At 48.2% G+C, this 14524-nt stretch overlaps 1 protein-coding gene across 3 annotated transcripts in view; it reads right to left on the reverse strand.

Annotated features, from left to right (window-relative positions):
• Positions 1 to 14524, reverse strand: part of LOC135821161 (tripartite motif-containing protein 2-like) — a 274795-nt gene that overhangs the window by 162224 nt on the left and 98047 nt on the right. The window lies entirely within an intron of this gene.

Here is a 14524-nt window from a genome sequence, read left to right on the forward strand (position 1 = left end):
ATGAAGGATATATGAAAATTCGTATTGCATGATAAAATGACATGAGTCATGATGAAAATAATGTAGATCTGTTCTTTCTTCTTTCTTAGATCTTCTGATTAGAACACAAGTTCTCATTTTTCTTGTATTGCTTGCACACCTGCTAAGCTTTGTCTCCACTTGGTGTCCCATGTTTTCTTGAAGTTTGGGAAGGTCTTGGAATCCTTAGTGTCATTGATACCAGCCATTCTGTGACATGTGCACGATGTATGCTTATTTATGGCACATATACATTTCAGATGGGCACCAAAATCTCCATGATGGAAGTTGGATATATAGACATCACTTTGGCATGAAAAAAGAAATTTCCAAAAATTATGCCTAAGCCACCTTTTAGCTTGGCTCGGCTCATTTTGTAATGTCCGCTTCACTTATACTATTAATCGCATTATTATTGTGGAAAGGAAAAAGACATTATGAATACGAGTTAAGAGTAACTCTCCATCACTGTAACATGATAATTTAAACAGTCAGAAAGTGCAATAACTAGGCACAAAACTGACAGAGTACTGAGACATTCGACGTCCTGACACCTAGCTTCAGCCCATCTCCGTAGCGCTAACCGACTGCCTTCCAACTTGGAAGTTGACCAAAGAGGGGAAGGCAAGCGCAACAAAAACGAGCAAAAGCTGCAGTCCCAACAGAACAAAGAATGTCGATTGTTACTGGACGATGACGAGACCAGAACGATATTTGACAAAGCGGTCTAACTACAATTCGAAGCAACAAAGCAGCACACCACCCAACTTGGGTGGGTCATAAATATTAAAGATAAGTAAAGAAATGGGAAGCTTTGCGAAAACGAATTGTACAAGCCGAAAGCCAAACTCCTACAGTACTCCTCATGCATGACATTGTGATGGACTAGTTGAATACAAAACAAGTTGTTTCACACGACGTACGTTTCGCCGTATGGTTCGTGACGGCTCATCAGGTGTGCAAATTGAAACTCGGATGTTGAACCATAAATAAATGTAGAAATTATCAGGACGTCGAATGTCTCAGTACTCAGTGTCAGTTTTGTGCCTAGTTATTGCACTTTCTGACTGTATAAAGTATCATGTTACAGTGATGGAGAGTTACTCTTAACTCGTATCCATAATGTCTTTTTCCTTTCTACATTTATTTATGGCTCAACATCCGAGTTTCAAATTGCACACCTGATGAGGCAATCGGAATTGCAGGGACGCAGGGCATAATGGGAGAGATTCGCAAGCGGCAGGATCGGAGGTGACAACAGCCAAGTCGTCGGGTCAGGGAAACGGTACCTCGGCAATCAAGTGTCACCTGTCGGGCAGTGCTAGTTGTCGTGAGTGGTATTCCGATGATGTATTCTCTGTTTTTGTTGCGTGGTAGGTCTTTGTTACATCTTGCCGTGTTGGAAGCTTTGTACATACGTACGTTAGACCCTGATCTTTGTGTTCAGAAGGAGAATGTGTTGTCTTTGCAGTTGTTTGGCACTGTTCGTCGTGAAGGTGCGAAATAGAGCCCTTGATCTCTTGATATTTCTCTCTTTTTCTTGTCACTACGTTTTTGTCACTTATTGGATTTGCATGCTGTTTTCTTGATTCTTCACATCTATTTTTTCGTATTATTATTATTTGAAACTCGGGTATTGAGCCAATAATAAAGGTAGAAAGGAAAAGGACATATGAAAACGAGTTAAGAGTAACTCTCCACCACTGTAACTAGATACTATATACAGTCAGAAAGTGCAACAACTAGGCACAAAATTGACAGAGTACTGAGACATTCGACGTCCTGACACCTAGCTTCAACACATCTTCGTAGCGCTAACCGACAGCCTTCCAACTTGGAAGGTTGAAGGTTATGGAAAGACCCGGAAGATGTGTTGAAGCTAGGTGTCAGGACGTCGAATGTCTCAGTACTCTGTCAGTTTTGTGTCTAGTTGTTGCACTTTCTGACTGTATATAGTATCTAGTTACAGTGGTGGAGAGTTACTCTTAACTCGTTTTCATATGTCCTTTTCCTTTCTACTATTATTATTAATTTTTTTATGGGTACAAACTGGTTTATTATGTACTGTTATGAGATGAAATAAAACAGGAAAGGGCACAGGCCCTGATACGTGCAAGGGATGGCAATCAACCTTGCACATGAATTGAGCATGTGTTCTAAATGCATGTAAATGTAAATGCAAAACAATAAAAAACAATAAACACAAACAATGAGCAATAACCTCAGGACTGGGCACAAGTCCTAAACCAGTAAAAGGTGCAAGAGATAATAATCAACCTTGCGAGTTCGAGTCAAAGCATGCGGACTCACAACAAAATGGCATCAATGTGAGCAAAGAGGAAGAAGAGAAAGGAAACAGCAAAACAAAAAGCAAAGACGGAGGATAAACAGCAACAGAACCAAAACTGGCAAACAAACCTGTGACATCATCATGCACAGACACAAAAGACAAATTGAACCGAGTCAAACTGGCATGAGCGACTCATGCTGCAGGACATTGCTGGGGTGATGGCTGAAATTCACCTTCCTTTGACTACCACGCAACAGCATGATGGAGTCACGGACTAGAGTGAAGCCAAGCTCACAGCGGATCCGTCCCATGAGGACGCTGTACGAGTCTCCGGTTGCCGCTGCCAGGCGAATGGCGAGACATTTCAACACATTCCGGGCCTCACCGCCAGCTCCCCCGACAGAGGAGAACACCAATGGAGAGAAGCTGCCCCTCTCCACCCGCCGGATCCGCTCACCATAAGCCGCTTCCTTCTGCTCCTCATGCCATCTGTAGGTCGCAGAGAGAGACTTAGTCATGTAAGAGGACGCGCAGGGATAGAAAACCCTTATGTCAAAAATGCATCCTCTTACATGGACCAGAGGCCCCTCCCCTTGACGTCCAGTCTGGCCTGAGGGTCAGTGTTGGCGGCCCTTGGAAGAGCTTCACCAGCAAGGGGTTGAAGAACAGGCTCTGTCTCCATGGCATTGCAAACTCTGCCAAGAAGGCTGGCAATGCAGTCCCGGACATGATTGTGGCGGATGATTCGGAAGCCTCCACGTCTGCATATCATGGCATGGTCGGTGGTGAAAGGTACACCACACAAGCAGGTGTCAGGGATACCAAGAACAGGCCACCCGTAGCGTGCAGCAAGAGCATAGTGAAATGACCTCCTGTCGAGGCTGAAGCCACGCGCAGCGATGGGCAGGCACAACAGCCACGAACTGGCACCAGGTTCGCAACTAGCTTCCAAGGAGCGCTGCTCATGGTCGTAGAGGTCTGACCTGATGGTGGCAATAGTGTCGGACCACAGGGTACGGAGTTTGGCACGGCCCTGGAGCTTACCATCGCGCACGGTGTCCTTGTCAGTGGCCAGCAGTAGGGACTGGTGCATGATGTTGGCCTGGAGCTTACTGGTGACTGCTACTGATGTGGCGTGATGGAGTGGAGCGATAGACAGGGGGGGGACAGCAAACCAAGACCTCCAAGGCGAGGGGGCAGCGACAGCAGCTGGCGCAGTGGGGGAGATGGAGGAGCAACGCCTGTAACAGCTGGGATGAACTTCTGGGCGATGACAGACTACAGAGCTTCAAAGTCAGCAATGTCATCAAGTGTGGTTCGCATAGCATACGTTCACATATGACGCAGACCGTGTGCAAACGCGGCGGGGGCAGACTGGGGATCAGTCTTTGCAAACTCTGTGAGCACTGTAAGCTGGCTGCACCATTCCTCCAGTCTAGCTGAGAAATGCCGTCGCTGGAACTCCTCTGTGCCGATGGCAGCGCCGACGTATGGCCGACCCTTTGCAGTGATCTTAATGTCTGTGCCGGAAAAGATCTCCCGGGCCTCTGGCAAGCTAGATGGCTTCACCACTAGCCATATCATGGCAGTATTCGGGTGATACCCAAAGTGAGGGCCAAGCTCTGTGAGTAAGTTCCACCAGTGGCTCACAGCACGCAATTTACCACCTGCTGCAGAATCGTCAGCATACCATTATCTGGTGAACACGACTGGTAGAGGCATCCAGAGCAGCCAACAGCTGAACAAGGGCGACGGCATAGATTGGCATGGCCAGAGGGTCCCCCTGTGTAGTTCCCTCCAGAGACAAGACCACCTCACCATGCACAAACAACTTAGCTGCTCTGCGGTAGAAGTAACAGCGACAGAGGCAGCAGGGCATATGATGCGGATGTTGGGGAGCATCACTTGCCGGTTGAGTGCATTAAATGCGTTAGACGCATCGACGAGGAGAATTCCTTGACAGTCATCATTGCGGTAGAGGTCCGCCATGGCATGGATTGCGGCTTCTGCACCTGCCTCCTGGCCAGCACACACTTGGAGAGCACCAGCACTTTCCCGGATGTCTTGCTTGATGACGGCAAGAATGGCCTTGGCGATAAAGCGTCTAAGAACTTCACCGATGCCAATGGGCCTCACCCCAGTGTTCTTATCCAAGGGTATTAATCGGCCAGCTACAAGAGCTGAAATACCATCTGGATCTACATACTCCGTGGCAAGACGGCGGGTGGTTGGCGGCAACGGCTGCACACAGATTGGAAGAGGCACCGCCGAACGAGCAGCACATTCGTCGCCAGGCAGTCGAGTCGAGGCCGGACACACCAGCAGCACCAGTCAGACGGAGTGCTATGTTCTTGATGAAGCTGGCATCGATGCTGGCAAACTGCACTGCTTGAAGCTGCGCAATTGGGCCCTGCAATAGCACATCTGCATCTGGGATGGGGCAGGCAGGTGGGTGCTTTTCCTTGAGCGCATATAAGGTGGTACGGCCATCACCGCAGTCAGCATTTAGGGGCAAAACACCTTCCTTCCCTTGGTTGGACAGGCAGCGGAGAGCACCCTTCACGTTGCCAAGTAGCATTAACCTGGTGAAGCCTTTGCGTGCTGAATCATCACCAGCATTCTTGCTACGTGCTGAGGGACAACAACGGAGCGTTTCCAGATGGATGGAAAAACACCAGATGAGAAGGACAGATTAAAAATTAGACTCAATGGATCGCAGATTGACGGACCCAGGATCTTTAGTAGTTCGTTTGTGATACCATCCAGGCCAGCTGCCTTGCGCAGCTTGAGGTGTTTGATGTACTTAGCTCGCAGGGCTGGTGCCAGCCAGGGAGGCTGGGAAAGTTGGGGGCGATTGGATGGCTGTCGGATGCGGCGCAAAGGAACGTACAACGATATTGTGTTCATCAGTATATGGGTGAGTAAGTCCACTGAATGGGATGGGGTGCCAAGAGGAATCTGGAGCTCGCTGAACCATTCGATAGTCGATAAGCACTGGCCAACGAGGGACCACTCTTCGCAGGCTCTGAGGGATGTATCGCATGAAGAAAAGTTGAACTGACTTGGTTCGTCAGGGATGGCAACACTTTGTGTGTCTCGCTGACCTTGTAATTGGAGTCTGGAGAGGACAATGTAGTGGTCGGAGTTATCCAGCGTTGCGGCAGTTGAGAGGTTAGAAAGAAGTAGTGGGTGGTTGGTTATAACCAGGTCTAGCGCACTGGCATGTGTTGGGAGTAATGTGTGGGAAAGGTTACGTGCTGGGATAGGGAGAGCATTTGAAGCAGACAAAGCAGTTGATGACCAACCACATGTGTGGTTGATCCATACCATTCCGAGCAACGAGCGATGAAGTCCCCAGAGACGAGAAGCATGGAGTCGGGCATAGATAAGCGTTGCAAGATGGATTGAAATGGAGTAAAGAAATTATTGGTTTGGCGGTGTGTCAATGATGGCGGCCTATACACCGATCCTAAATAGAGTTTGGTGAGCTGAGAGTTGGAATGTAGGGTAAGTTCAACCCACGTTGCCTCCAGATCGGGAAGGTATAGGTCAGTCCGGTGACGGACTTTAGTAAATATTCCAGTGCGGGCTAAAATAGCAACCCCACCGTAGCGCCGTAAATCATTCCTGTTGTGCCGGTTTCCCTGAGTTTGCCGGTCCCTGCGGTAACAGTCATAGCCAGGAACTGTGGGAGGCTGGCTTGCGGATAGCCATGTTTCTGTGAGACAGACAACTAGGGGGTTGTATGTCATAAGAAAATCCGCGAGATCAGCCAGTTTTTTTTTTTATGAAGCGAGCATTTATTGTGGCCACAGAGTAGTCGAATAGAGCAGCATTTGCGTGTGAAGTTGTGTGTGTGGTTGTGGGTGCAGGACGGAAAGGTGGAGCCAATGGGTTGAGTGTTAAACTCCGTGTTTCTCGTCTGTTGAGTAGCGACGCTGGTCTACACTGCCTTAAGTGCGATCATCATCGGATTTGAATTTCCAGGGTCGGGCAGAGACGTTTGACGGCCAGAAGCTGGGTTTGCTGACTGTATCCGCGTCCTTTGCGTCTATCAGCACATGTGCAAAAGCGGTGCCAAAGTATTTGGATTCTGAAATGTTGCATGATACAACCTCAACGTCCCGATCCCTGCACCAATGTACGATTCCATTTGCGTGGCAGCCAGGGTTAATCCCTCCCACATATAGAGCTGCATATTTGGCGGGCTGGACGCCACAGAGCTACGACTTCCCTGGTGCAGGGGCGGTTTTTTTGTAGCTGGAGGTGATAGTGGACCCAAGTGCGGGTTCTGTACTCTTCCCCTAGCTCTGCAGGGGTGCTGGCGCCAAGTGAAAGTGGGCCCTGTCGCGTTCCTGTTGAGTACGGGCACGATATTCGCGCCTGGTTTCATGTTGTTGCCAGTCTGAATCAAGTTGGGGGTTTGGCCGCGCAGGCATGGTCTGCTGCTGATCCGGTGCACCCATGACTTTTCTGGTTGAATTTGCGTAAGGGTCCATAGTGCTGTACGGTGCAACATGTGCATTTAGCGAGCGTGTGTCTCCTGTATGCGTCCATTGTAGTTGAGGGCAGGTTGATGGGCGGGCAGTAGCTGCATACGATTGCTTTCTGGATTTCTGCAATTCACCTTATTCGCTTTTGATACAGATTTCTTCGGCTTTCAATGAATTAAATGATGATACTTCCGTGGTCAGGTGAAGAATTTGGTCGGTAAGACTTGCAAAGACATCGACTTGGCACTTACTGGCGGAAGTCCAGGAGGATCCGATGCCGGCATTCCGAAGCGCGCAGACCATTTCTGGCCTTGCAAATCCATCACAGCCATTGATACCGTGTTTTCGACCAAGCTCTTTAAGCTGGTCATAACCAAGTAGGGCAAGATCCATATCAGCATTTAGAGCCATTACCAGGGTTGAAAGACCCCGCGGCCAGGTGCGGGTTTGGGACTACTTCTACAAAAGGATGCAGAGCTCTCAAAACTGCATCCGCATCCTACAACTACAGGATAACATCCAATTTTTTTAAAACATGACCCAGTAATACCATGACAACACATGACCCAGTGGTATCATGACAACACATTGTTGTAAATGTATGAAAAAATACATGTGTAGGGGAGTATGCACTCCCCTACACATGTTCATGCACTTCCCTACACATACGCACGCACTCCCCTACACACATTCATGCCCGCCCTGCTGACCCCGTTTCCCGCTCACCCTGTCTTGCTTAATGCATGCACGCCTTTTCCCGCTCACCCTGTCTGGTTTGATGCATGCACGCCTTTTCCCGCTCACCCTCTCTCGCTTAATGAATGCACCCATTTTCCCGCTCACCCTGTCTCGCTTAATGCATGCACGCCTTTTCCCGCTCACCCTGTCTCGCTTAATGCATGCACCCCTTTTCCCGCTCACCCTGTCTCGCTTAAAGCATGCACCTCTTTTCCCGCTCACCCTGTCTAGCTTAATGCATGTACCCCTTTTTTCCCTCCATAGCTTTAGTTATACCGAGAAGGCTGCGCTTGCGCAGGGTGTGGTTCTCTCAATGGCAGTGTTGCAATGTGGTGAAGTGAAAATATTCAAATTTGTTTATTTCTAGAAAACATGGAACACTTTTCACGAGACATGTCCTGGGTGGTAGTGGACACAGTTAACTGTCCTGCAGTGCATGGTTCAGAAAAATAGACGCCGTAAATGGTTCCCGCTATGGCCCTTGAAGTTTGGCTATCTTAGCGATGCAATTTAGTGATATTTGGAGATGATGGCCATTGCTTTCCTGGATGTAGACATGGCTCTATGTGGTGGTGATGTGAAGACTACTCAGGTGAGGTAATGTTGGCATGGTGGTGGTTTGTTCTGAGCTCAATCGTGTACGCTGTAACAGCTCTCGTTTTTGGACCCAATATTCAGTCGTATTTGGGCCCATTTCGAGGTGGTCCCCAGTTCCAAGGTGTCCGTCAGTTATGCAACGAGTCCTTTTGCATGGTTGTTGTAGACCCCAAAGGAAACCTACTTGCAAAATTTGAGCGAAATCGGAGATATGGCCCAGTCCAGCTTTTCTGGATTTCTCAGACATGCTCTCTTAAAGGGGAACTACACCCAAAAATCAAAACTTCATGGTCCGTAGAGTTTGGGACGCTGAGTCGAATGGTGAAGGTCCCACTTCGATCCGACCAAGCGTTCCTGAGATATTATATCAGTTTGCAATTGTCCTTTTCGGGTCCGTGCCGTGACGTCACAAATCCGTGACGTCATTGAGACTTGGTGATCCTTTGGCCAGATCCAGAAACACTGGGATTTCGCATCTTCTTTCTGTTTGTCCATGGAAGAAGAGGGTATTTGTGTCATCGTGGCTTCCGGCTGTTTTGTTGGCTACAATAATCTTACTGGTAACCCCCCTGGGATGAACCTGCACCAATTTCCGAAGGATTGTGCTTGGCACAGGCCGAGCAGTGCACTATAGCAGCTATCTAGCGACATATTATTATTTGCTTGACAATTTCGGGACTACAATGTTAATCCTTCGCGTGTGTTCCAGCCATTTGGCAGAGGAGGATTTTCAGGAGGAATATTATGCACTCATCCGATGCGGACGATGGTGGATGAAACTGTGGTGTGTCCTTTTTTCGCACGCCACACTGTGAAGCGTCAGTCAAAAAGCGGAGGTGAGTGCAATATTTCAAAAACACTAGCTACTGTATGTAGTTCTTTCTTTTCCAAAGCATTTGTAGAATTGTTTTGGACTACATCACTACCAAATGTGAAGCTTTCCGAAACCGGCTTGATGAGGAGGACGGCAGTAGATCTGTTTACCTAGGCTATACTGCGTGCGATCGATGAACCTGTCTGCGATTGCTGTTCTTGATTTTACAGGAAGAAGATCAAGAGCGGCTGGACCATCGGTCGCAGTGACTCACTGTTGAGCTACGACCACTGCCACCGCCCAAAGGTTATAGGAAGGACTGTTTGCAGCGCCAGCGCCTCTAGCTGGAATGTTTTTTCCTGTATGAACACACAGTATGTACTGCTGATAAGCTACATCACGCAATGACCCGCAGTTCAAGGAGAGAAGATAGTCCACATACCGGCAACAGTGCACACCTATTCAGAAACTCGTTGCGTTTTCTCAGTATGGCCATATGGATGCAGATGAGAGCCAGACATTATTATTATTGTGTGTATGCGTGCACGCGCGTGAGCGCGCGCACGCGCGTGAGTGCGCGCACGAGCGTGAGTGTGTGCGTGCGCGCGCCCGTGCGTGAGTGTGCGCGCACGTGAGTGTGTTTGCGCGCACGCGAGTGAGAGACAGACATTATTATTATTGTGTGTGTGCGTGCACGCACGTGAGTGTGTGTGTGCGCACGCACGCACGCGCGTGAGTGTGTGTGTGCGCGCGCAGGCGCACACATGCGTGTGCTTTTGTGTAACGTAATATAACATTCCAAAGATATTCACGTCATCTATTCTGTGTTCTCCTTTTTGTCATCCTCTCCCCCTTGCCGGAGGGACATGGAATGACAAGTAGTAGATACATTGCCGTTAGTGATCCTGAGGGATGTGTGGGTATGCAACCAAGTGCATGAGTGCGCGCATGTGTGCGTGCACGAGCATGTGCACAGGCACTTGTATGCTTATGCAGTCGTGTGCGCACGCACTTGTGAAATTGCGTGTCTGCGTGCGCGAGCATGTGTGACTACTATACTATGTGCCCACCAAGGTGAGCACATGTGCGTGCGTGTGTGGGGGGCGCAGGCGGATATGTGCACACATTTTAGAATGATAATCAAGAAGGACAGAGCTGTTCCGGTAATGCATTCATGAGACACCACAGTAGGGCAAAACGCACTCAATATGCTACTGTGTTGGTACACAGCTACGTGAAATACAAGAGAACGTCTCAGCTTTCTGCAAAGACTAAGTGATAATGCAAAAGGTGAGAATGTATTTCGCCACAATACGAATTGAGGTGCAGTCCACTTATGTGAAATAAAGTACAAGTGAACCGATACACATTGCACGACTTGTACGGAGATAATGCTAGCCATGTTACGCAGCAAACTCCATGTACAGGAGTACGAGTGAGGAGACTATTGATCTGAGTACTGTCCGAATACAAAATTTCACACAATTTACGATATGAAGAGAACGATTCGATTTGTGAGCATTACGTAGGACTATACTGTGAAAACACTTACGGATTGTCAGGCTTGTCTGAGCTGCTTTGGCTCCCGCTTCATTTCGAAATAGCCAAGCCAACCGGTTGCCAGATGTTGCTGATGGAGAGCGACTTCTCCAATTGCAGTAATTTCTGCTTCATCCACATTTACAGCCCGAATGGAAGCCACCGCTTGCGCTGCCATATCCTTTCCTGAAAATTTCGGCTCATGCCCGAAGCCAAACATTTTCAGCTCAGGCTCTGAGCTTTCAAGCTCGTCTGATACGTCGGAATCGCTGATGGTGAGGACGTCTTTGTCAGAACTATTCCTTTCACATACCAAAATACCTGTACTTCTGAGCTTGGCCCAAGCAAGCGAGTCTCAATGACGTAGAAGGGCGTGTTGGGGGTGTGTCGCGGCCGCATGACGTCATGGCGCGTCCCCCGAAAGTACAATTTGAACCGAAGATATCTCAGGAACGCTTGGTCGGATCGAAGTGGGACCTTCACCATTCGACTCAGCGTCCAAAACTCTACGGACCATTGAGTTTTGATTTTTGGGTGTAGTTCCCCTTTAAGCGCGTAATATTATTGCGATATTAAAATTGTTGCCTCCTTGCCGAATATCAGAAATTCTTACCACTGTTTCTTAGTAGGGCTGAAACGATATGATCGATTCACCGTTTGCTAATCGCTAAGGAAATTATCGTTATATCGTTAGCTGTCACTAACGATATAACAATACCACTGAACAATGTACATGTAGGTGCACGTGTGTGAGGTGCCAGAACGCGATTAATTAACAGTGCTGTGAGTGCTGCAGCACTGTGCTACTGCGTGTACGGGGTCCAAACCGCGCTGTGCACTAGCATGGCACATGTCCAGTACTACATTGTACACTGGTGGTAGACAGTTACTGTAGAATTCGTGCGTACACTGATCCAGCAAGCGCGCGGACTACATCATCTGTCCCCGGGGAAAATTGCGGAAAAAAATCGCAAAAAACGCGGGGAAAAACGCGGCATAATATGGCATAATTTGCGGTGAATTTGCGGTAAATATGCGATAAATATGCGGTGAATAATATTGATGTGCGGCCATTTTCAGTGAGTATGTAGTGAAATCAATCAGTTACAAGTCTCTGGTGTAAGCACTCGTCATATTTGAGTAAAAAGCTGCCACGATGAGACGTTGCTGACACAACAGTGCACTGTGTGTACGTGTAGTGCAACAAAAAAGTTCTAAAAACGCGGGAAAATCGCGGAAAACGCGGTCTTTCAAAAAATCGCAAAAAACGCGGAAAAAAACGGGCCGAGGAATCACAATTTTCCCCGGGGACAGCATCATGTACACTACTACTACTTGTACTAGCCCTGTCCAGCCGCGTTCGGCTATGACAGTTTGGACTGAAGTCAGTTACAGCTGCTGATGCGTACCGGTACTTGAACTTGAAAGTGGCTGTGGCGAACTGTTACTGTCGTTGTTTGTTGTCGGGAAGAAAGTCACAGTGTGTCCCAAGGTTGTATTTTCTGTCTTTGGGCAGGACAAGGTCTGAGTTCATTTTTGTTACGCGAGCTAGCGGCAGAAGGGATGTCGGCAAAAGTTTCTAGAACAAAACGGTCGCAGGTACGGGCATATTTCGTAGAGGTTGGTTGATCGGTAATTGTGTAGAAAGCTTGTTGGGCATTTCAAGCACTCCTGTCTGGCTGCGGAAGCGCTGGAAAGCAAGCAGCGCCAGCTGAATGCTGATGCACAGCCACTGAAGGTAATCCAGGACATGCTGTAGTGTGTGCTGCACTTGACCCGCGTTTCCGGTCCCTCCAGTTTCTGGATGACGATAAAGCATCTGCAGCAAAAGATCACGTGAAGTCATTGCTTGCAGAAAGGGCAGCCGTGACCAGCACAAGTGAGCTACCTCGCAAGAAGGCATACACTCCGTCTGGTGAACTGCCTCGCCTGTTTGGTCGCAGTCAACCAAGCAAAGACGTCCCATCCACCACCAATGATGATGCTGAAACTCAGCTCAGAGACAGGGAAGTGTAGTTGTTCTTCGTGGAAGATGATCTGGATGTAGATGACAGGCCCCTGGAGTGGTGGAGAAAGAATAAGCACCGCTTTCCTGGTGTCTCCACTCTCGCCAGGAGATACCTCTCTGTGCCCACGACGTCAGTGCCATCTGAGAGAATCTTCTCTGCTGCGGGTCGGCTGGTGACCAAGCTCCGCAATGGCTTGTCCCCTGCTCCCTTCGACGCATCCATCTTCCTGTCCGTCAACAGCGTATTGCCTGGGGCTCGCTACCAGAATACTAGCTCAGGATCGAATTCATTGAGCTTGGCCGAGGAGCTGGAGGAAGAGGAACTGAGTCTTCCAAAGTTGCCATCACTGTCTGCAGAGTGACGATGACGAGTACGATAAGTTCTCAGGACAAGAGTCAGAAATCAGAATGCACTGTTTGGTTATCCTGACTTATCCATGAATTCAATATGGTTATATTGTTTAAGTAAACAGCTTCCACTGAGACAAAAATGCGATGATACTCATAAAAAGAAGGCTTGAAAGTATACTTGTCAAGACAAAAACTTTCAAGATGTTTGTAACGAGCCTGAAGTGTGTCCTTTTTATGAGTGTCATATCGTTTGTTAACCCTTTACCGTTTGTACGTACAAATTTCGACCGCTCGCGGTCGATGACTTCTATGCGCACAGCGCTGGACTGGTTCACCGCAGAGAGCTGGGATTTTCCCTACTGGTAGCCAAGATGTACGCGCAGAGGGTGCCGACAATTTTTGTGTGTGATGCAATATAAAAAATCGCGAAAATCGCGACTTGAAAAATGCGCTTTGGGAAAAGTGCGTACCCTGCGACTTTTGGTATTGCCTGCAGATTATTTCGACTTTTGCTTGAGCTGGCCTCACGGCTGTCTGCCCTGCTGTGCAAGCCATGGACGCGGAGCAAGCTCTTTCGCTTCTGGAGACCCTTCCTGACGACTCTGTCGCTGTTTCATCCAGCGAAGATGAGTTTGCGGAGCCAGACAATCCTGTTGAAAATATTTATTCTGACGACGACTGCGACGATGACATGGCGAGTGAAAGCAGCGCCAGTGAGAGTGACATGGATGTCACAGACGACAACAGTGTCGCTGAGATGAGTGCCACTAATGGTGGAAGGGGATGTGGCAGAGAGAGAGGATTCGGCCTTGGAATAGGCCGTCGTCACGGTAGAGGTCGTGGTGCACAGGTACTATGTACAGCCAGCGGTGCAACCTGCACTAGTCGATATTTGCAATACTTGGGACAATGCTGACACTGCTGTGACTGGTAACACTCCTGCATTCCACCCAGAGAACGAACCTGGTATCCACTTACCTGAGGGAGCCACTCCAGTGCAAGGATCTGATTTATTGCATATTGCAACAGTTTGCCCGATCGGCAATAAATCCTAATAATTATTAGTGCTAAATAGTGAAATCTGTGTTCGTTTTCTGGACTTGAAAGTTGTTGCATCGCATTCCTGAGGGTTTTTACTTTCAGAATCACCCCATTTTGTACATAATAAAAGTGAAAAATAAAAAAGTTACGGCATGAATAATGACGGTCGGTTTTTGCTGTACAAATACCTAAAACGGTAAAGGGTTAAGCTATACGTGTTATCGTAAAGCAGCTTTTGAATATCCTTTCAGCTCTATTTCTCAGTATTCCTTTCTAGGAACATACAGTATTATTATATTCCCTAAATCTAGTTTAACCCTTTGAAGCCCGCTGGGTTTTCTGATTTCCCGGGCACTCGCACAGCGCTGCACGCAGCCACGGATGGTCGATTTCAAAATTTCATAATTTACTCACCAGCAATTAGCCCTTTCCCAAAGGTGCTCACCTTTTTTCCCCCTTTTGGCCCTTTTTGGAAAAGCCCGTTTCTTTCGCCCTTTATTACGTTTTTAGGTTAATATCGCCCTTTTTGAGCTTTTTTGGGGGAAAAGTGCTAAAATCTGTTTGCTCATGCATGCGATCACAGTTTCCGAATGCACGATGGGCGCCCCGGGCCTTGGTACGCCGCTTTTTTTTTG

The sequence above is a fragment of the Sycon ciliatum genome, chromosome 7 (genome assembly GCF_964019385.1).
Source record: "Sycon ciliatum chromosome 7, ocSycCili1.1, whole genome shotgun sequence".
In the NCBI taxonomy this organism is placed as follows: domain Eukaryota; kingdom Metazoa; phylum Porifera; class Calcarea; order Leucosolenida; family Sycettidae; genus Sycon; species Sycon ciliatum.